A 20,946-nucleotide genomic window follows, 5' to 3' on the forward strand; every position below is an offset into this window, starting at 1 on the left:
CAAGGCTGGTGCCCTAGTGACAAGCCAGGGGATTCGGATTACCACCTCCCCCTATGAGAAACAAACAGTGAGGTTGAGATGCCACTGGCTCCCCCTGAACTTGAGGCTAAGTTTTTTAGCAAAATACTTTTCTCAATTTGGAAATGTCCTTGATGTGGCCTGGGACAGTACTGTTGTTTCAGGGGACCTTACGTGTAATAGTGGTCTGGCCATTGTTACTCTTGAGGTGAGTGATGAGGGCAGGAATGCGATTCCATATATTGTTCGGTTCGAAGATGGAGAGACAATGTTAATTACTGCTCCTGGACGCATGTCACTCTGTTTCAAGTGCCGAAGATTAGGTCATGTGAGAGCAGTGTGCCCTAATCCACGGAAATCCAGAAATCCACCAACTGAGGAGGACGACTTACCTGGATCATTGTTTCCACGTGGAATTGTTTTAAATGGTGCCTCCAGGAAGCCAGATGATGAAAAATCCTTGTCTGATGTGTCCGACAAAGTTCTGGATGAAGTAGATGCCATTGAGAAAGGACAGGCTGTGGATTTGATGGATGACCAGAGTGAACAAGATGCTGATATGTCAGAAGGTCAAACAGAGGCAGAACTTGTGAACTCTGAGGATCGCATTGGTCAAGTTTTGGGCAGTGAGGAGTCTGACGGACATGAGGACACCTTCAGTGTAGTCGAAGGCAATGAAGATGTGCATCATAGGACTGAAACGTATTCAGAAGCAGTGAAAAGGGCTTCACCTAAAAGGACTCCTCCTTCTACACACGGCTTGTCAGGTGTGCCATCTGGTGTCGTAGCAGCAGCTCTGGTTACTCTGCAGCCAAGGGGTGTGGTTAGGCTGGGAACATCCGCTTCTGAGACCCAGATGAAAAAGCAGAGAACTGATCCACCGGATGATATTCTGTGAATTTGCTTTCACTAGATACGGACACGAAAACGCCTATGGACAATGAAATGGAATGTGGACTTAAACATAGACGTACTGGACTCTTCCTTATGGAAGTGATATATGTGTGCTTTGACGTTCTTTTGAGTGATTTAAAACTCACTGGATTACTTGTGTATTTTTCACTTTTTTCACTGTGGATATATTCGTTAAGGAATATCTACTGTAATGGATTATCTCTTTCACGTGAGTATGCTTCTTTATTTTTTGCGATGATTGAAGTTTATGATGGCACCATCTAACGATAACGCACAGAGAAAGAATGCTAGAATGATTTCCATTTGTACATTAAATTGTTCTGGCTTAAGGGGAGGGGTTAGGAGGAGAATGTTGAAGCATGAATGGAAGGCTATGAATGCAGATGTTTTGTTTTTGCAAGAGACGCACGTTGCTTGTGTGAAAGAGGGTCAGAGTGTTGAAAGAGAGTTGGAGTGCAAGGCGTTTTGGAGTTTCGGTACAGGGGCTTCTTGTGGGGTGGGTATTTTGCTATCTAATAAACTGAGATTTAAAGTTATTAAGTTTCATTTTGATTTTGATGGTCGTTTATTAGTACTAGATGTTGATATGTGTGATAAATCGTTCCGATTTATTAATGTTTATTGTCCAAACGATGCCACTGATAGAAGACAGTTTCTTAATACCATAGATGTTCATCTAGTTACACGGCGTTTTATAATACTTGGAGGTGATTTCAATTTTGTAATGGATATTTCATTAGACAAAGTTGGTGGCAATCCTCTTGCAGGAAATGATGGATCTAAAACTCTTCTGAACATTCAGAATAATTATCACTTGAAGGATCCATTTCGCTTTCAGTATCCTAGAAGTATTGTGACTACATGGCGTCAGGGTAATATTTCATGTAGACTTGATAGATTTTACGTATCTTCTTTTGTTTTGGATAATGTCAATAATTGTAGATTAATACCATGTTCCTTTTCGGACCATGACTATTTTGCTTTTGATTTTATGATGTTAGATTCGATCTCAGTTGGTCCAGGGTACTGGAAAATTAACAACTCTATTTTAGAAGACAGAGATTTCCAGGTGTCTTTTCGAAATTTTTGGATTGGTTTAGATGTAAATGACACTCTGTCACATTCTGAGTGGGAGGATCTTAAAGGTAAAATCAAAGTATTTATTTCCCGCTACTGTGTTAAAAGAGTAAATGTCAAGAGACATGTTCAGTTTCAACTTCAGCGCCGATACAGAGATCTATTAAAAGCTGAGAGTAGGTCTCCAGGAGGCTTTACTGATCAACTTACTGCTGTTAAGAAGCAGTTGTACAATTTTATATTTGATACTGCTCAAGGTGCAATTATTCGTTCACGTGCAAAGTATTTAGACAATAATGAAAAGCCTTCTAAATTCTTTATGCAAACTGAGTTTAAACATTCAGGTGATAAAGTTATCCATAAACTAACTGACGATCAAAATGTTTACACTTCACAGAATGACATTTCTAGTCATTGTAGAAACTTCTATGCTAATTTGTTCACTGAAGAGGACATTGATGATTTCTACTGTGATGAATTTATAGATAATTTGCCATCTTTAGGGAATATGTCTGACATGTGTGAAGGTATGATTACAAAAGAGGAAGTTTTTGCAGCCTTAAAAAGTATGGACTCTAATAAGTCTCCAGGTTTGGACGGTTTGTCTAAAGAATTCTATATAGCATTTTGGGATCTGTTTGGTGACATTTTAACAAATATATACAATTCCTCTTTTAACTTGGGTCATATGAGTGCCAGTCAAAAACATGGCTGTATATCCCTTTTATGTAAGGATAGTAAACACCCACACTTATTAAAAAATTGGAGACCTATTAGTTTGCTATGTGTTGATTATAAGGCGCTTTCTCGAGTTCTTGAGAATAGATTGTCTTTGGTTATTTCTGACATTGTGCACCCGGATCAGACATGTGCTGTGAAGGGTAGATCTATCCATGATAATTTGCATTTAGTACGCAATATCATTGATTATGTTGAACAAAAAGAGTTGTCAGTATCCTTTATTTGTCTAGATCAGGAAAAGGCTTTTGACCGTGTTAATCATAACTTTATGTTCAAGGCTTTACATAAATATGGGTTTGGTCCTCAATTCATCCGCTGGGTTAAACTTTTGTACACTGATATTAAAAGTTCAGTTTTAGTAAATGGTCACCTTTCTCCTTCTTTTCCTGTAACCAGGAGTGTACGACAAGGTTGTAGTTTATCTCCTTTGCTATATGTTTTGGTATTCGAACCCTTCGCCATAAAAGTACGAAATGATAGTTTAATTTCGGGTATAAAACTCCCAGGTTCCAGTTTAGAAGCTAAGTTTTCAGCATATGCAGATGATGGTACTGGAATTTGTGTGAATGGTCAGAGTGTGAAACGTTTGCTTCAGTTGAGTGTATGGTATGGGAAAGCATCTGGTGCAAAACTAAACGTTAATAAAACGAAGGGAATCACATTTGGAAAGTGGAAGTTTTCAGCAGATCACCCGTTTGGGATATCTTGGCCAGAATCTTGCAAAATATTGGGAGTTAAATTTGGCAGGAACATTACCTGTGACGACATATGGAATGATATTTTGGTAAAAGTTCACGGAGTACTATTTTTTGGTTTCAAAGATAGACAGTTGTCAGTATATGGAAAGTCCACCATTATCAAAAGTATGGCTATGTCCAAGGTTTGGTATACAGCAGGAGTTACACAGATGCCAAGTCATTATTGTAAGTTGATTCAAAGGATGGCTTTCAGTTTCTTTTGGGATTCACATAAATTAGAGCCACTTAACCGTCACATATTATATAATACCCTTTCAAATGGTGGTGTAAATTTTGTACATCTTATTTCACGTCTTCATGCTCTGAACTTATTTCATTTGCATACGTTCATCAACCATTCTTATTCCAAGTGGGCTAAATTTGCTCTATACTGGGTTGGAATGGCTCTGAGAAAGGTCAGTCCTAGTTTTGCCTCGAACTTAGTTCCACATTCTCCAGTCATTCCCAACTATTACGAAAAATGTCTGAAATCCTATAGGTATTTTATGACGCTTTATCCACATTTTGATTGGAATACTCCTATGCATACAAAAGACTTTTATTACTTAATAATTAATGATGTTGTGATGAAATCCAAAGTCATTACCTTATTTCCAAACATTGACTTTTCAGTTAGCTTTCAGTCATTGTCTAATCCTTTCCTGGATCCTCTGTGCAAGAGTTTTGCATGGCGTATTATGCATTGTATAGTTTCAACTAACTACACATGGTATTGTCGTAGATTTACATTTAATAGAAAATGTACTTTTTGTTCTGAAACAGAGACTTTAAGGCACCTGTTCTTTCAATGTGAAGTAGTTAAAGACATGTGGGATATTGTACATAATTGGATATTTGATATATCATGTGGTGCGGTTGATTTAGATTTTGATATGATAAGGTTTCATAATCTACCTCGCATTAATTGCAAATATAAGCAGTCAGTTATTTTGTATCTTGTGTGTCTTGCTAAATATCACATTTGGCAGGTTAGATACAATGTTAAATTTTGGCATAAGTCAACATCATCAACAGGTATGTTTGCTGGATTTGTTGAAAAACTGCGTTTAAGAATTTTATGTGATAAGGTACGATTTCCAATTGATGTGTTTAGGAAATACTGGGTTGATGTAGGTGTTTTTTGTAAACTGTCCTCCAGCAATCAGATACAATTTAATTTTGATAGTTAAGTCTAGTTTTATATCAATGTCAAAAGTTAAAATAATGTGAAACATTTTGTAAATTGTAAATCTCTTCAATTGTATATATAAGATTTTATCATGTATTTGTACAGTTTTCATGTAAATATGTATATATATATATATATATATATGTGTGTGTATCTATGTGTAAATATGTAGTCTTCTTTAAAGACAAAACTTTATACGAAATAAAAAAAAAAAAAAAAAAGAGGTCCATCCGAGGCGTGGTTATTGCTAGTTGAAAACTAATCCCAATACCCCGCGCTGACGCCCTTCACTGGGCGGCATGCGCAATTTTTGTTAGCTCCTACGGGGGCCTCATAACTAATATAAAAATAGAACTTCAATTGAGGAAAACAGTGGGTTTTTTTACTTATTCGCTTCACACACACACACAACCCGAACATTATGATCTTGTCATTCTTGTTTCCTCTTGTTACGACTGGCTGTGTATTGAACAAAAACAAAAACTATTCCTCCATGTTATTGATACACAGCTATGCACATGCGAACGATTGGAAAGTATGACAGTTAGAGTTAATTGCCCTTGGACGGTTTTACGCTAGGTAGCGCGTATATGTCGTCTGGTAAACGTTCTACATATCATATGCTTTTGCTGCAGACGGATGGTATGTAATTCCGCGCATTCTGCGCCACCGTCGATTATTAATGATACCAAACACGTCTAAAACGACTTTATAATATACCTAAAGCTTTTGAGAGTGTTACCACAATAGAACCAGAAACCACTAAAATGTACGCATAGAACCGAAATTAGTTGGATCGTTGTGCATGAATTAAGTTGCTACACTGAACGGTAACATGCATATATAGTTCATGTGTTTGGAAAGCCAGCCAAATCTCCTCCCTATAAAAGGACGTAATCACAAGACTGTAGTGTATTGCTAACGCAGTACATATACTAAAATTGGAACGATACAGAGAAGATTAGCATGGCCCCTGCGCAAGGATGACACGCAAATTCGTGAAGCGTTCCATAATTTTAATCTTTACATTCCACCCATTATTGACACAACAAGCTGCATCCATCATTCAGGTGGCAATATGAGGCCAAGTTGATGTTAGCACTTTAATTCAGAGTTATATGAACGTTTATAAGTCAAATGAACAGACTGCATTATCCAACTTCTATTTTCTCTCTTTCTTTCACCTGACGAGCTTTGTACATGCCCACGGTGGCATGGCGTGGAAAGGCACCCGGGGATAAACCGTCTCTATAGCATTTGTTTAAAAACTTACATCATTGTTTAGGATTTCTATGAAATCTCAGATTATCGCAGCCTCCACTTAATTATGTTTGAATGGATGATTATTGCCGCCGAGCACTGCTGTCGCGCATGTCACCTTGCTCTTAACAAGAACGTATATCCTACGACGGCTTAAGCCCTCACTTCACTCATCATTGCCGCCTGTGTTAAATGAATTTAACATATTTCAATTGAGACTCAAGGTGTCTGCCCAAACTTTACTTATCCCCAGATGGTTACTAGGGTCGCACTTGAATGGGTGACTACTGCCAGTCAGTGTCAGGGCTTGTGGCTAATTAAGCCGGCTTTCTTTTTGTTGAAGTATGCAAATTAGTTCCGACTAGGCATTGGTAGGTCCTTGAAACAACAAGCTTCTTATGAACATGTTATAACATTAGCTTTGCGCAGTGGCGGTACCATAGCCAATGAGGTCCATCCGAGGCGTGGTTATTGCTAGTTGAAAACTAATCCCAATACCCCGCGCTGACGCCCTTCACTGGGCGGCATGCGCAATTTTTGTTAGCTCCTACGGGGGCCTCATAACTAATATAAAAATAGAACTTCAATTGAGGAAAACAGTGGGTTTTTTAACTTATTCGCTTCACACACACACACAACCCGAACATTATGATCTTGTCATTCTTGTTTCCTCTTGTTACGACTGGCTGTGTATTGAACAAAAACAAAAACTATTCCTCCATGTTATTGACACACAGCTATGCACATGCGAACGATTGGAAAGTATGACAGTTAGAGTTAATTGCCCTTGGACGGTTTTACGCTAGGTAGCGCGTATATGTCGTCTGGTAAACGTTCTACATATCATATGCTTTTGCTGCAGACGGATGGTATGTAATTCCGCGCATTCTGCGCCACCGTCGATTATTAATGATACCAAACACGTCTAAAACGACTTTATAATATACCTAAAGCTTTTGAGAGTGTTACCACAATAGAACCAGAAACCACTAAAATGTACGCATAGAACCGAAATTAGTTGGATCGTTGTGCATGAATTAAGTTGCTACACTGAACGGTAACATGCATATATAGTTCATGTGTTTGGAAAGCCAGCCAAATCTCCTCCCTATAAAAGGACGTAATCACAAGACTGTAGTGTATTGCTAACGCAGTACATATACTAAAATTGGAACGATACAGAGAAGATTAGCATGGCCCCTGCGCAAGGATGACACGCAAATTCGTGAAGCGTTCCATATTTTTAATCTTTACATTCCACCCATTATTGACACAACAAGCTGCATCCATCATTCAGGTGGCAATATGAGGCCAAGTTGATGTTAGCACTTTAATTCAGAGTTATATGAACGTTTATAAGTCAAATGAACAGACTGCATTATCCAACTTCTATTTTCTCTCTTTCTTTCACCTGACGAGCTTTGTACATGCCCACGGTGGCATGGCGTGGAAAGGCACCCGGGGATAAACCGTCTGTATAGCATTTGTTTAAAAACTTACATCATTGTTTAGGATTTCTATGAAATCTCAGATTATCGCAGCCTCCACTTAATTATGTTTGAATGGATGATTATTGCCGCCGAGCACTGCTGTTGCGCATGTCACCTTGCTCTTAACAAGAACGTATATCCTACGACGGCTTAAGCCCTCACTTCACTCATCATTGCCGCCTGTGTTAAATGAATTTAACATATTTCAATTGAGACTCAAGGTGTCTGCCCAAACTTTACTTATCCCCAGATGGTTACTAGGGTCGCACTTGAATGGGTGACTACTGCCAGTCAGTGTCAGGGCTTGTGGCTAATTAAGCCGGCTTTCTTTTTGTTGAAGTATGCAAATTAGTTCCGACTAGGCATTGGTAGGTCCTTGAAACAACAAGCTTCTTATGAACATGTTATAACATTAGCTTTGCGCAGTGGCGGTACCATAGCCAATGAGGTCCATCCGAGGCGTGGTTATTGCTAGTTGAAAACTAATCCCAATACCCCGCGCTGACGCCCTTCACTGGGCGGCATGCGCAATTTTTGTTAGCTCCTACGGGGGCCTCATAACTAATATAAAAATAGAACTTCAATTGAGGAAAACAGTGGGTTTTTTTACTTATTCGCTTCACACACACACACAACCCGAACATTATGATCTTGTCATTCTTGTTTCCTCTTGTTACGACTGGCTGTGTATTGAACAAAAACAAAAACTATTCCTCCATGTTATTGATACACAGCTATGCACATGCAAACGATTGGAAAGTATGACAGTTAGAGTTAATTGCCCTTGGACGGTTTTACGCTAGGTAGCGCGTATATGTCGTCTGGTAAACGTTCTACATATCATATGCTTTTGCTGCAGACGGATGGTATGTAATTCCGCGCATTCTGCGCCACCGTCGATTATTAATGATACCAAACACGTCTAAAACGACTTTATAATATACCTAAAGCTTTTGAGAGTGTTACCACAATAGAACCAGAAACCACTAAAATGTACGCATAGAACCGAAATTAGTTGGATCGTTGTGCATGAATTAAGTTGCTACACTGAACGGTAACATGCATATATAGTTCATGTGTTTGGAAAGCCAGCCAAATCTCCTCCCTATAAAAGGACGTAATCACAAGACTGTAGTGTATTGCTAACGCAGTACATATACTAAAATTGGAACGATACAGAGAAGATTAGCATGGCCCCTGCGCAAGGATGACACGCAAATTCGTGAAGCGTTCCATATTTTTAATCTTTACATTCCACCCATTATTGACACAACAAGCTGCATCCATCATTCAGGTGGCAATATGAGGCCAAGTTGATGTTAGCACTTTAATTCAGAGTTATATGAACGTTTATAAGTCAAATGAACAGACTGCATTATCCAACTTCTATTTTCTCTCTTTCTTTCACCTGACGAGCTTTGTACATGCCCACGGTGGCATGGCGTGGAAAGGCACCCGGGGATAAACCGTCTGTATAGCATTTGTTTAAAAACTTACATCATTGTTTAGGATTTCTATGAAATCTCAGATTATCGCAGCCTCCACTTAATTAGGTTTGAATGGATGATTATTGCCGCCGAGCACTGCTGTCGCGCATGTCACCTTGCTCTTAACAAGAACGTATATCCTACGACGGCTTAAGCCCTCACTTCACTCATCATTGCCGCCTGTGTTAAATGAATTTAACATATTTCAATTGAGACTCAAGGTGTCTGCCCAAACTTTACTTATCCCCAGATGGTTACTAGGGTCGCACTTGAATGGGTGACTACTGCCAGTCAGTGTCAGGGCTTGTGGCTAATTAAGCCGGCTTTCTTTTTGTTGAAGTATGCAAATTAGTTCCGACTAGGCATTGGTAGGTCCTTGAAACAACAAGCTTCTTATGAACATGTTATAACATTAGCTTTGCGCAGTGGCGGTACCATAGCCAATGAGGTCCATCCGAGGCGTGGTTATTGCTAGTTGAAAACTAATCCCAATACCCCGCGCTGACGCCCTTCACTGGGCGGCATGCGCAATTTTTGTTAGCTCCTACGGGGGCCTCATAACTAATATAAAAATAGAACTTCAATTGAGGAAAACAGTGGGTTTTTTTACTTATTCGCTTCACACACACACACAACCCGAACATTATGATCTTGTCATTCTTGTTTCCTCTTGTTACGACTGGCTGTGTATTGAACAAAAACAAAAACTATTCCTCCATGTTATTGATACACAGCTATGCACATGCGAACGATTGGAAAGTATGACAGTTAGAGTTAATTGCCCTTGGACGGTTTTACGCTAGGTAGCGCGTATATGTCGTCTGGTAAACGTTCTACATATCATATGCTTTTGCTGCAGACGGATGGTATGTAATTCCGCGCATTCTGCGCCACCGTCGATTATTAATGATACCAAACACGTCTAAAACGACTTTATAATATACCTAAAGCTTTTGAGAGTGTTACCACAATAGAACCAGAAACCACTAAAATGTACGCATAGAACCGAAATTAGTTGGATCGTTGTGCATGAATTAAGTTGCTACACTGAACGGTAACATGCATATATAGTTCATGTGTTTGGAAAGCCAGCCAAATCTCCTCCCTATAAAAGGACGTAATCACAAGACTGTAGTGTATTGCTAACGCAGTACATATACTAAAATTGGAACGATACAGAGAAGATTAGCATGGCCCCTGCGCAAGGATGACACGCAAATTCGTGAAGCGTTCCATATTTTTAATCTTTACATTCCACCCATTATTGACACAACAAGCTGCATCCATCATTCAGGTGGCAATATGAGGCCAAGTTGATGTTAGCACTTTAATTCAGAGTTATATGAACGTTTATAAGTCAAATGAACAGACTGCATTATCCAACTTCTATTTTCTCTCTTTCTTTCACCTGACGAGCTTTGTACATGCCCACGGTGGCATGGCGTGGAAAGGCACCCGGGGATAAACCGTCTGTATAGCATTTGTTTAAAAACTTACATCATTGTTTAGGATTTCTATGAAATCTCAGATTATCGCAGCCTCCACTTAATTATGTTTGAATGGATGATTATTGCCGCCGAGCACTGCTGTTGCGCATGTCACCTTGCTCTTAACAAGAACGTATATCCTACGACGGCTTAAGCCCTCACTTCACTCATCATTGCCGCCTGTGTTAAATGAATTTAACATATTTCAATTGAGACTCAAGGTGTCTGCCCAAACTTTACTTATCCCCAGATGGTTACTAGGGTCGCACTTGAATGGGTGACTACTGCCAGTCAGTGTCAGGGCTTGTGGCTAATTAAGCCGGCTTTCTTTTTGTTGAAGTATGCAAATTAGTTCCGACTAGGCATTGGTAGGTCCTTGAAACAACAAGCTTCTTATGAACATGTTATAACATTAGCTTTGCGCAGTGGCGGTACCATAGCCAATGAGGTCCATCCGAGGCGTGGTTATTGCTAGTTGAAAACTAATCCCAATACCCCGCGCTGACGCCCTTCACTGGGCGGCATGCGCAATTTTTGTTAGCTCCTACGGGGGCCTCATAACTAATATAAAAATAGAACTTCAATTGAGGAAAACAGTGGGTTTTTTTACTTATTCGCTTCACACACACACACAACCCGAACATTATGATCTTGTCATTCTTGTTTCCTCTTGTTACGACTGGCTGTGTATTGAACAAAAACAAAAACTATTCCTCCATGTTATTGATACACAGCTATGCACATGCAAACGATTGGAAAGTATGACAGTTAGAGTTAATTGCCCTTGGACGGTTTTACGCTAGGTAGCGCGTATATGTCGTCTGGTAAACGTTCTACATATCATATGCTTTTGCTGCAGACGGATGGTATGTAATTCCGCGCATTCTGCGCCACCGTCGATTATTAATGATACCAAACACGTCTAAAACGACTTTATAATATACCTAAAGCTTTTGAGAGTGTTACCACAATAGAACCAGAAACCACTAAAATGTACGCATAGAACCGAAATTAGTTGGATCGTTGTGCATGAATTAAGTTGCTACACTGAACGGTAACATGCATATATAGTTCATGTGTTTGGAAAGCCAGCCAAATCTCCTCCCTATAAAAGGACGTAATCACAAGACTGTAGTGTATTGCTAACGCAGTACATATACTAAAATTGGAACGATACAGAGAAGATTAGCATGGCCCCTGCGCAAGGATGACACGCAAATTCGTGAAGCGTTCCATATTTTTAATCTTTACATTCCACCCATTATTGACACAACAAGCTGCATCCATCATTCAGGTGGCAATATGAGGCCAAGTTGATGTTAGCACTTTAATTCAGAGTTATATGAACGTTTATAAGTCAAATGAACAGACTGCATTATCCAACTTCTATTTTCTCTCTTTCTTTCACCTGACGAGCTTTGTACATGCCCACGGTGGCATGGCGTGGAAAGGCACCCGGGGATAAACCGTCTGTATAGCATTTGTTTAAAAACTTACATCATCGTTTAGGATTTCTATGAAATCTCAGATTATCGCAGCCTCCACTTAATTATGTTTGAATGGATGATTATTGCCGCCGAGCACTGCTGTTGCGCATGTCACCTTGCTCTTAACAAGAACGTATATCCTACGACGGCTTAAGCCCTCACTTCACTCATCATTGCCGCCTGTGTTAAATGAATTTAACATATTTCAATTGAGACTCAAGGTGTCTGCCCAAACTTTACTTATCCCCAGATGGTTACTAGGGTCGCACTTGAATGGGTGACTACTGCCAGTCAGTGTCAGGGCTTGTGGCTAATTAAGCCGGCTTTCTTTTTGTTGAAGTATGCAAATTAGTTCCGACTAGGCATTGGTAGGTCCTTGAAACAACAAGCTTCTTATGAACATGTTATAACATTAGCTTTGCGCAGTGGCGGTACCATAGCCAATGAGGTCCATCCGAGGCGTGGTTATTGCTAGTTGAAAACTAATCCCAATACCCCGCGCTGACGCCCTTCACTGGGCGGCATGCGCAATTTTTGTTAGCTCCTACGGGGGCCTCATAACTAATATAAAAATAGAACTTCAATTGAGGAAAACAGTGGGTTTTTTTACTTATTCGCTTCACACACACACACAACCCGAACATTATGATCTTGTCATTCTTGTTTCCTCTTGTTACGACTGGCTGTGTATTGAACAAAAACAACAACTATTCCTCCATGTTATTGATACACAGCTATGCACATGCGAACGATTGGAAAGTATGACAGTTAGAGTTAATTGCCCTTGGACGGTTTTACGCTAGGTAGCGCGTATATGTCGTCTGGTAAACGTTCTACATATCATATGCTTTTGCTGCAGACGGATGGTATGTAATTCCGCGCATTCTGCGCCACCGTCGATTATTAATGATACCAAACACGTCTAAAACGACTTTATAATATACCTAAAGCTTTTGAGAGTGTTACCACAATAGAACCAGAAACCACTAAAATGTACGCATAGAACCGAAATTAGTTGGATCGTTGTGCATGAATTAAGTTGCTACACTGAACGGTAACATGCATATATAGTTCATGTGTTTGGAAAGCCAGCCAAATCTCCTCCCTATAAAAGGACGTAATCACAAGACTGTAGTGTATTGCTAACGCAGTACATATACTAAAATTGGAACGATACAGAGAAGATTAGCATGGCCCCTGCGCAAGGATGACACGCAAATTCGTGAAGCGTTCCATATTTTTAATCTTTACATTCCACCCATTATTGACACAACAAGCTGCATCCATCATTCAGGTGGCAATATGAGGCCAAGTTGATGTTAGCACTTTAATTCAGAGTTATATGAACGTTTATAAGTCAAATGAACAGACTGCATTATCCAACTTCTATTTTCTCTCTTTCTTTCACCTGACGAGCTTTGTACATGCCCACGGTGGCATGGCGTGGAAAGGCACCCGGGGATAAACCGTCTGTATAGCATTTGTTTAAAAACTTACATCATTGTTTAGGATTTCTATGAAATCTCAGATTATCGCAGCCTCCACTTAATTATGTTTGAATGGATGATTATTGCCGCCGAGCACTGCTGTTGCGCATGTCACCTTGCTCTTAACAAGAACGTATATCCTACGACGGCTTAAGCCCTCACTTCACTCATCATTGCCGCCTGTGTTAAATGAATTTAACATATTTCAATTGAGACTCAAGGTGTCTGCCCAAACTTTACTTATCCCCAGATGGTTACTAGGGTCGCACTTGAATGGGTGACTACTGCCAGTCAGTGTCAGGGCTTGTGGCTAATTAAGCCGGCTTTCTTTTTGTTGAAGTATGCAAATTAGTTCCGACTAGGCATTGGTAGGTCCTTGAAACAACAAGCTTCTTATGAACATGTTATAACATTAGCTTTGCGCAGTGGCGGTACCATAGCCAATGAGGTCCATCCGAGGCGTGGTTATTGCTAGTTGAAAACTAATCCCAATACCCCGCGCTGACGCCCTTCACTGGGCGGCATGCGCAATTTTTGTTAGCTCCTACGGGGGCCTCATAACTAATATAAAAATAGAACTTCAATTGAGGAAAACAGTGGGTTTTTTTACTTATTCGCTTCACACACACACACAACCCGAACATTATGATCTTGTCATTCTTGTTTCCTCTTGTTACGACTGGCTGTGTATTGAACAAAAACAAAAACTATTCCTCCATGTTATTGATACACAGCTATGCACATGCAAACGATTGGAAAGTATGACAGTTAGAGTTAATTGCCCTTGGACGGTTTTACGCTAGGTAGCGCGTATATGTCGTCTGGTAAACGTTCTACATATCATATGCTTTTGCTGCAGACGGATGGTATGTAATTCCGCGCATTCTGCGCCACCGTCGATTATTAATGATACCAAACACGTCTAAAACGACTTTATAATATACCTAAAGCTTTTGAGAGTGTTACCACAATAGAACCAGAAACCACTAAAATGTACGCATAGAACCGAAATTAGTTGGATCGTTGTGCATGAATTAAGTTGCTACACTGAACGGTAACATGCATATATAGTTCATGTGTTTGGAAAGCCAGCCAAATCTCCTCCCTATAAAAGGACGTAATCACAAGACTGTAGTGTATTGCTAACGCAGTACATATACTAAAATTGGAACGATACAGAGAAGATTAGCATGGCCCCTGCGCAAGGATGACACGCAAATTCGTGAAGCGTTCCATATTTTTAATCTTTACATTCCACCCATTATTGACACAACAAGCTGCATCCATCATTCAGGTGGCAATATGAGGCCAAGTTGATGTTAGCACTTTAATTCAGAGTTATATGAACGTTTATAAGTCAAATGAACAGACTGCATTATCCAACTTCTATTTTCTCTCTTTCTTTCACCTGACGAGCTTTGTACATGCCCATGGTGGCATGGCGTGGAAAGGCACCCGGGGATAAACCGTCTGTATAGCATTTGTTTAAAAACTTACATCATTGTTTAGGATTTCTATGAAATCTCAGATTATCGCAGCCTCCACTTAATTAGGTTTGAATGGATGATTATTGCCGCCGAGCACTGCTGTCGCGCATGTCACCTTGCTCTTAACAAGAACGTATATCCTACGACGGCTTAAGCCCTCACTTCACTCATCATTGCCGCCTGTGTTAAATGAATTTAACATATTTCAATTGAGACTCAAGGTGTCTGCCCAAACTTTACTTATCCCCAGATGGTTACTAGGGTCGCACTTGAATGGGTGACTACTGCCAGTCAGTGTCAGGGCTTGTGGCTAATTAAGCCGGCTTTCTTTTTGTTGAAGTATGCAAATTAGTTCCGACTAGGCATTGGTAGGTCCTTGAAACAACAAGCTTCTTATGAACATGTTATAACATTAGCTTTGCGCAGTGGCGGTACCATAGCCAATGAGGTCCATCCGAGGCGTGGTTATTGCTAGTTGAAAACTAATCCCAATACCCCGCGCTGACGCCCTTCACTGGGCGGCATGCGCAATTTTTGTTAGCTCCTACGGGGGCCTCATAACTAATATAAAAATAGAACTTCAATTGAGGAAAACAGTGGGTTTTTTTACTTATTCGCTTCACACACACACACAACCCGAACATTATGATCTTGTCATTCTTGTTTCCTCTTGTTACGACTGGCTGTGTATTGAACAAAAACAAAAACTATTCCTCCATGTTATTGATACACAGCTATGCACATGCGAACGATTGGAAAGTATGACAGTTAGAGTTAATTGCCCTTGGACGGTTTTACGCTAGGTAGCGCGTATATGTCGTCTGGTAAACGTTCTACATATCATATGCTTTTGCTGCAGACGGATGGTATGTAATTCCGCGCATTCTGCGCCACCGTCGATTATTAATGATACCAAACACGTCTAAAACGACTTTATAATATACCTAAAGCTTTTGAGAGTGTTACCACAATAGAACCAGAAACCACTAAAATGTACGCATAGAACCGAAATTAGTTGGATCGTTGTGCATGAATTAAGTTGCTACACTGAACGGTAACATGCATATATAGTTCATGTGTTTGGAAAGCCAGCCAAATCTCCTCCCTATAAAAGGACGTAATCACAAGACTGTAGTGTATTGCTAACGCAGTACATATACTAAAATTGGAACGATACAGAGAAGATTAGCATGGCCCCTGCGCAAGGATGACACGCAAATTCGTGAAGCGTTCCATATTTTTAATCTTTACATTCCACCCATTATTGACACAACAAGCTGCATCCATCATTCAGGTGGCAATATGAGGCCAAGTTGATGTTAGCACTTTAATTCAGAGTTATATGAACGTTTATAAGTCAAATGAACAGACTGCATTATCCAACTTCTATTTTCTCTCTTTCTTTCACCTGACGAGCTTTGTACATGCCCACGGTGGCATGGCGTGGAAAGGCACCCGGGGATAAACCGTCTGTATAGCATTTGTTTAAAAACTTACATCATTGTTTAGGATTTCTATGAAATCTCAGATTATCGCAGCCTCCACTTAATTAGGTTTGAATGGATGATTATTGCCGCCGAGCACTGCTGTCGCGCATGTCACCTTGCTCTTAACAAGAACGTATATCCTACGACGGCTTAAGCCCTCACTTCACTCATCATTGCCGCCTGTGTTAAATGAATTTAACATATTTCAATTGAGACTCAAGGTGTCTGCCCAAACTTTACTTATCCCCAGATGGTTACTAGGGTCGCACTTGAATGGGTGACTACTGCCAGTCAGTGTCAGGGCTTGTGGCTAATTAAGCCGGCTTTCTTTTTGTTGAAGTATGCAAATTAGTTCCGACTAGGCATTGGTAGGTCCTTGAAACAACAAGCTTCTTATGAACATGTTATAACATTAGCTTTGCGCAGTGGCGGTACCATAGCCAATGAGGTCCATCCGAGGCGTGGTTATTGCTAGTTGAAAACTAATCCCAATACCCCGCGCTGACGCCCTTCACTGGGCGGCATGCGCAATTTTTGTTAGCTCCTACGGGGGCCTCATAACTAATATAAAAATAGAACTTCAATTGAGGAAAACAGTGGGTTTTTTTACTTATTCGCTTCACACACACACACAACCCGAACATTATGATCTTGTCATTCTTGTTTCCTCTTGTTACGACTGGCTGTGTATTGAACAAAAACAAAAACTATTCCTCCATGTTATTGATACACAGCTATGCACATGCAAACGATTGGAAAGTATGACAGTTAGAGTTAATTGCCCTTGGACGGTTTTACGCTAGGTAGCGCGTATATGTCGTCTGGTAAACGTTCTACATATCATATGCTTTTGCTGCAGACGGATGGTATGTAATTCCGCGCATTCTGCGCCACCGTCGATTATTAATGATACCAAACACGTCTAAAACGACTTTATAATATACCTAAAGCTTTTGAGAGTGTTACCACAATAGAACCAGAAACCACTAAAATGTACGCATAGAACCGAAATTAGTTGGATCGTTGTGCATGAATTAAGTTGCTACACTGAACGGTAACATGCATATATAGTTCATGTGTTTGGAAAGCCAGCCAAATCTCCTCCCTATAAAAGGACGTAATCACAAGACTGTAGTGTATTGCTAACGCAGTACATATACTAAAATTGGAACGATACAGAGAAGATTAGCATGGCCCCTGCGCAAGGATGACACGCAAATTCGTGAAGCGTTCCATATTTTTAATCTTTACATTCCACCCATTATTGACACAACAAGCTGCATCCATCATTCAGGTGGCAATATGAGGCCAAGTTGATGTTAGCACTTTAATTCAGAGTTATATGAACGTTTATAAGTCAAATGAACAGACTGCATTATCCAACTTCTATTTTCTCTCTTTCTTTCACCTGACGAGCTTTGTACATGCCCACGGTGGCATGGCGTGGAAAGGCACCCGGGGATAAACCGTCTCTATAGCATTTGTTTAAAAACTTACATCATTGTTTAGGATTTCTATGAAATCTCAGATTATCGCAGCCTCCACTTAATTAGGTTTGAATGGATGATTATTGCCGCCGAGCACTGCTGTCGCGCATGTCACCTTGCTCTTAACAAGAACGTATATCCTACGACGGCTTAAGCCCTCACTTCACTCATCATTGCCGCCTGTGTTAAATGAATTTAACATATTTCAATTGAGACTCAAGGTGTCTGCCCAAACTTTACTTATCCCCAGATGGTTACTAGGGTCGCACTTGAATGGGTGACTACTGCCAGTCAGTGTCAGGGCTTGTGGCTAATTAAGCCGGCTTTCTTTTTGTTGAAGTATGCAAATTAGTTCCGACTAGGCATTGGTAGGTCCTTGAAACAACAAGCTTCTTATGAACATGTTATAACATTAGCTTTGCGCAGTGGCGGTACCATAGCCAATGAGGTCCATCCGAGGCGTGGTTATTGCTAGTTGAAAACTAATCCCAATACCCCGCGCTGACGCCCTTCACTGGGCGGCATGCGCAATTTTTGTTAGCTCCTACGGGGGCCTCATAACTAATATAAAAATAGAACTTCAATTGAGGAAAACAGTGGGTTTTTTTACTTATTCGCTTCACACACACACACAACCCGAACATTATGATCTTGTCATTCTTGTTTCCTCTTGTTACGACTGGCTGTGTATTGAACAAAAACAAAAACTATTCCTCCATGTTATTGATACACAGCTATGCACATGCGAACGATTGGAAAGTATGACAGTTAGAGTTAATTGCCCTTGGACGGTTTTACGCTAGGTAGCGCGTATATGTCGTCTGGTAAACGTTCTACATATCATATGCTTTTGCTGCAGACGGATGGTATGTAATTCCGCGCATTCTGCGCCACCGTCGATTATTAATGATACCAAACACGTCTAAAACGACTTTATAATATACCTAAAGCTTTTGAGAGTGTTACCACAATAGAACCAGAAACCACTAAAATGTACGCATAGAACCGAAATTAGTTGGATCGTTGTGCATGAATTAAGTTGCTACACTGAACGGTAACATGCATATATAGTTCATGTGTTTGGAAAGCCAGCCAAATCTCCTCCCTATAAAAGGACGTAATCACAAGACTGTAGTGTATTGCTAACGCAGTACATATACTAAAATTGGAACGATACAGAGAAGATTAGCATGGCCCCTGCGCAAGGATGACACGCAAATTCGTGAAGCGTTCCATATTTTTAATCTTTACATTCCACCCATTATTGACACAACAAGCTGCATCCATCATTCAGGTGGCAATATGAGGCCAAGTTGATGTTAGCACTTTAATTCAGAGTTATATGAACGTTTATAAGTCAAATGAACAGACTGCATTATCCAACTTCTATTTTCTCTCTTTCTTTCACCTGACGAGCTTTGTACATGCCCACGGTGGCATGGCGTGGAAAGGCACCCGGGGATAAACCGTCTCTATAGCATTTGTTTAAAAACTTACATCATTGTTTAGGATTTCTATGAAATCTCAGATTATCGCAGCCTCCACTTAATTAGGTTTGAATGGATGATTATTGCCGCCGAGCACTGCTGTCGCGCATGTCACCTTGCTCTTAACAAGAACGTATATCCTACGACGGCTTAAGCCCTCACTTCACTCATCATTGCCGCCTGTGTTAAATGAATTTAACATATTTCAATTGAGACTCAAGGTGTCTGCCCAAACTTTACTTATCCCCAGATGGTTACTAGGGTCGCACTTGAATGGGTGACTACTGCCAGTCAGTGTCAGGGCTTGTGGCTAATTAAGCCGGCTTTCTTTTTGTTGAAGTATGCAAATTAGTTCCGACTAGGCATTGGTAGGTCCTTGAAACAACAAGCTTCTTATGAACATGTTATAACATTAGCTTTGCGCAGTGGCGGTACCATAGCCAATGAGGTCCATCCGAGGCGTGGTTATTGCTAGTTGAAAACTAATCCCAATACCCCGCGCTGACGCCCTTCACTGGGCGGCATGCGCAATTTTTGTTAGCTCCTACGGGGGCCTCATAACTAATATAAAAATAGAACTTCAATTGAGGAAAACAGTGGGTTTTTTTACTTATTCGCTTCACACACACACACAACCCGAACATTATGATCTTGTCATTCTTGTTTCCTCTTGTTACGACTGGCTGTGTATTGAACAAAAACAAAAACTATTCCTCCATGTTATTGATACACAGCTATGCACATGCGAACGATTGGAAAGTATGACAGTTAGAGTTAATTGCCCTTGGACGGTTTTACGCTAGGTAGCGCGTATATGTCGTCTGGTAAACGTTCTACATATCATATGCTTTTGCTGCAGACGGATGGTATGTAATTCCGCGCATTCTGCGCCACCGTCGATTATTAATGATACCAAACACGTCTAAAACGACTTTATAATATACCTAAAGCTTTTGAGAGTGTTACCACAATAGAACCAGAAACCACTAAAATGTACGCATAGAACCGAAATTAGTTGGATCGTTGTGCATGAATTAAGTTGCTACACTGAACGGTAACATGCATATATAGTTCATGTGTTTGGAAAGCCAGCCAAATCTCCTCCCTATAAAAGGACGTAATCACAAGACTGTAGTGTATTGCTAACGCAGTACATATACTAAAATTGGAACGATACAGAGAAGATTAGCATGGCCCCTGCGCAAGGATGACACGCAAATTCGTGAAGCGTTCCATATTTTTAATCTTTACATTCCACCCATTATTGACACAACAAGCTGCATCCATCATTCAGGTGGCAATATGAGGCCAAGTTGATGTTAGCACTTTAATTCAGAGTTATATGAACGTTTATAAGTCAAATGAACAGACTGCATTATCCAACTTCTATTTTCTCTCTTTCTTTCACCTGACGAGCTTTGTACATGCCCACGGTGGCATGGCGTGGAAAGGCACCCGGGGATAAACCGTCTCTATAGCATTTGTTTAAAAACTTACATCATTGTTTAGGATTTCTATGAAATCTCAGATTATCGCAGCCTCCACTTAATTAGGTTTGAATGGATGATTATTGCCGCCGAGCACTGCTGTCGCGCATGTCACCTTGCTCTTAACAAGAACGTA

At 40.3% G+C, this 20,946-nt stretch overlaps 22 non-coding genes across 22 annotated transcripts; all 22 read left to right on the top strand.

Moving 5' to 3' along the window:
• The first annotated feature begins 4,865 nt into the window (after positions 1–4,865).
• Positions 4,866–5,006, top strand: LOC139480686 (U4 spliceosomal RNA). The gene has a single exon (XR_011654512.1). It is a non-coding gene; the product is annotated as a U4 spliceosomal RNA (small nuclear RNA).
• Positions 5,007–5,589: 583 nt separating this feature from the next.
• On the top strand, positions 5,590–5,695 carry LOC139480636 (U6 spliceosomal RNA). Its single transcript, XR_011654469.1, has one exon. It is a non-coding gene; the product is annotated as a U6 spliceosomal RNA (small nuclear RNA).
• Positions 5,696–6,354: 659 nt separating this feature from the next.
• On the top strand, positions 6,355–6,493 carry LOC139480676 (U4 spliceosomal RNA). Its single transcript, XR_011654503.1, has one exon. It is a non-coding gene; the product is annotated as a U4 spliceosomal RNA (small nuclear RNA).
• Positions 6,494–7,076: 583 nt separating this feature from the next.
• LOC139480691 (U6 spliceosomal RNA) lies at positions 7,077–7,182 on the top strand. The gene has a single exon (XR_011654517.1). It is a non-coding gene; the product is annotated as a U6 spliceosomal RNA (small nuclear RNA).
• A 659-nt stretch (positions 7,183–7,841) lies between these two features.
• On the top strand, positions 7,842–7,980 carry LOC139480688 (U4 spliceosomal RNA). Its single transcript, XR_011654514.1, has one exon. It is a non-coding gene; the product is annotated as a U4 spliceosomal RNA (small nuclear RNA).
• A 583-nt stretch (positions 7,981–8,563) lies between these two features.
• LOC139480692 (U6 spliceosomal RNA) lies at positions 8,564–8,669 on the top strand. Its single transcript, XR_011654518.1, has one exon. It is a non-coding gene; the product is annotated as a U6 spliceosomal RNA (small nuclear RNA).
• Positions 8,670–9,328: 659 nt separating this feature from the next.
• Positions 9,329–9,467, top strand: LOC139480598 (U4 spliceosomal RNA). The gene has a single exon (XR_011654434.1). It is a non-coding gene; the product is annotated as a U4 spliceosomal RNA (small nuclear RNA).
• Positions 9,468–10,050: 583 nt separating this feature from the next.
• Positions 10,051–10,156, top strand: LOC139480694 (U6 spliceosomal RNA). Its single transcript, XR_011654519.1, has one exon. It is a non-coding gene; the product is annotated as a U6 spliceosomal RNA (small nuclear RNA).
• A 659-nt stretch (positions 10,157–10,815) lies between these two features.
• Positions 10,816–10,954, top strand: LOC139480610 (U4 spliceosomal RNA). Its single transcript, XR_011654445.1, has one exon. It is a non-coding gene; the product is annotated as a U4 spliceosomal RNA (small nuclear RNA).
• Positions 10,955–11,537: 583 nt separating this feature from the next.
• LOC139480592 (U6 spliceosomal RNA) lies at positions 11,538–11,643 on the top strand. Its single transcript, XR_011654429.1, has one exon. It is a non-coding gene; the product is annotated as a U6 spliceosomal RNA (small nuclear RNA).
• Positions 11,644–12,302: 659 nt separating this feature from the next.
• On the top strand, positions 12,303–12,441 carry LOC139480622 (U4 spliceosomal RNA). The gene has a single exon (XR_011654456.1). It is a non-coding gene; the product is annotated as a U4 spliceosomal RNA (small nuclear RNA).
• Positions 12,442–13,024: 583 nt separating this feature from the next.
• LOC139480594 (U6 spliceosomal RNA) lies at positions 13,025–13,130 on the top strand. Its single transcript, XR_011654430.1, has one exon. It is a non-coding gene; the product is annotated as a U6 spliceosomal RNA (small nuclear RNA).
• A 659-nt stretch (positions 13,131–13,789) lies between these two features.
• LOC139480634 (U4 spliceosomal RNA) lies at positions 13,790–13,928 on the top strand. Its single transcript, XR_011654467.1, has one exon. It is a non-coding gene; the product is annotated as a U4 spliceosomal RNA (small nuclear RNA).
• A 583-nt stretch (positions 13,929–14,511) lies between these two features.
• LOC139480595 (U6 spliceosomal RNA) lies at positions 14,512–14,617 on the top strand. Its single transcript, XR_011654431.1, has one exon. It is a non-coding gene; the product is annotated as a U6 spliceosomal RNA (small nuclear RNA).
• Positions 14,618–15,276: 659 nt separating this feature from the next.
• Positions 15,277–15,415, top strand: LOC139480644 (U4 spliceosomal RNA). Its single transcript, XR_011654475.1, has one exon. It is a non-coding gene; the product is annotated as a U4 spliceosomal RNA (small nuclear RNA).
• A 583-nt stretch (positions 15,416–15,998) lies between these two features.
• Positions 15,999–16,104, top strand: LOC139480596 (U6 spliceosomal RNA). The gene has a single exon (XR_011654432.1). It is a non-coding gene; the product is annotated as a U6 spliceosomal RNA (small nuclear RNA).
• Positions 16,105–16,763: 659 nt separating this feature from the next.
• Positions 16,764–16,902, top strand: LOC139480645 (U4 spliceosomal RNA). The gene has a single exon (XR_011654476.1). It is a non-coding gene; the product is annotated as a U4 spliceosomal RNA (small nuclear RNA).
• Positions 16,903–17,485: 583 nt separating this feature from the next.
• LOC139480597 (U6 spliceosomal RNA) lies at positions 17,486–17,591 on the top strand. The gene has a single exon (XR_011654433.1). It is a non-coding gene; the product is annotated as a U6 spliceosomal RNA (small nuclear RNA).
• Positions 17,592–18,250: 659 nt separating this feature from the next.
• Positions 18,251–18,389, top strand: LOC139480646 (U4 spliceosomal RNA). The gene has a single exon (XR_011654477.1). It is a non-coding gene; the product is annotated as a U4 spliceosomal RNA (small nuclear RNA).
• A 583-nt stretch (positions 18,390–18,972) lies between these two features.
• On the top strand, positions 18,973–19,078 carry LOC139480599 (U6 spliceosomal RNA). The gene has a single exon (XR_011654435.1). It is a non-coding gene; the product is annotated as a U6 spliceosomal RNA (small nuclear RNA).
• Positions 19,079–19,737: 659 nt separating this feature from the next.
• Positions 19,738–19,876, top strand: LOC139480647 (U4 spliceosomal RNA). Its single transcript, XR_011654478.1, has one exon. It is a non-coding gene; the product is annotated as a U4 spliceosomal RNA (small nuclear RNA).
• Positions 19,877–20,459: 583 nt separating this feature from the next.
• LOC139480600 (U6 spliceosomal RNA) lies at positions 20,460–20,565 on the top strand. The gene has a single exon (XR_011654436.1). It is a non-coding gene; the product is annotated as a U6 spliceosomal RNA (small nuclear RNA).
• Positions 20,566–20,946: the final 381 nt, after the last annotated feature.

This window comes from Haliotis cracherodii, unplaced genomic scaffold (genome assembly GCF_022045235.1).
Source record: "Haliotis cracherodii isolate W230 unplaced genomic scaffold, xgHalCrac1.p SCAF_4, whole genome shotgun sequence".
In the NCBI taxonomy this organism is placed as follows: domain Eukaryota; kingdom Metazoa; phylum Mollusca; class Gastropoda; order Lepetellida; family Haliotidae; genus Haliotis; species Haliotis cracherodii.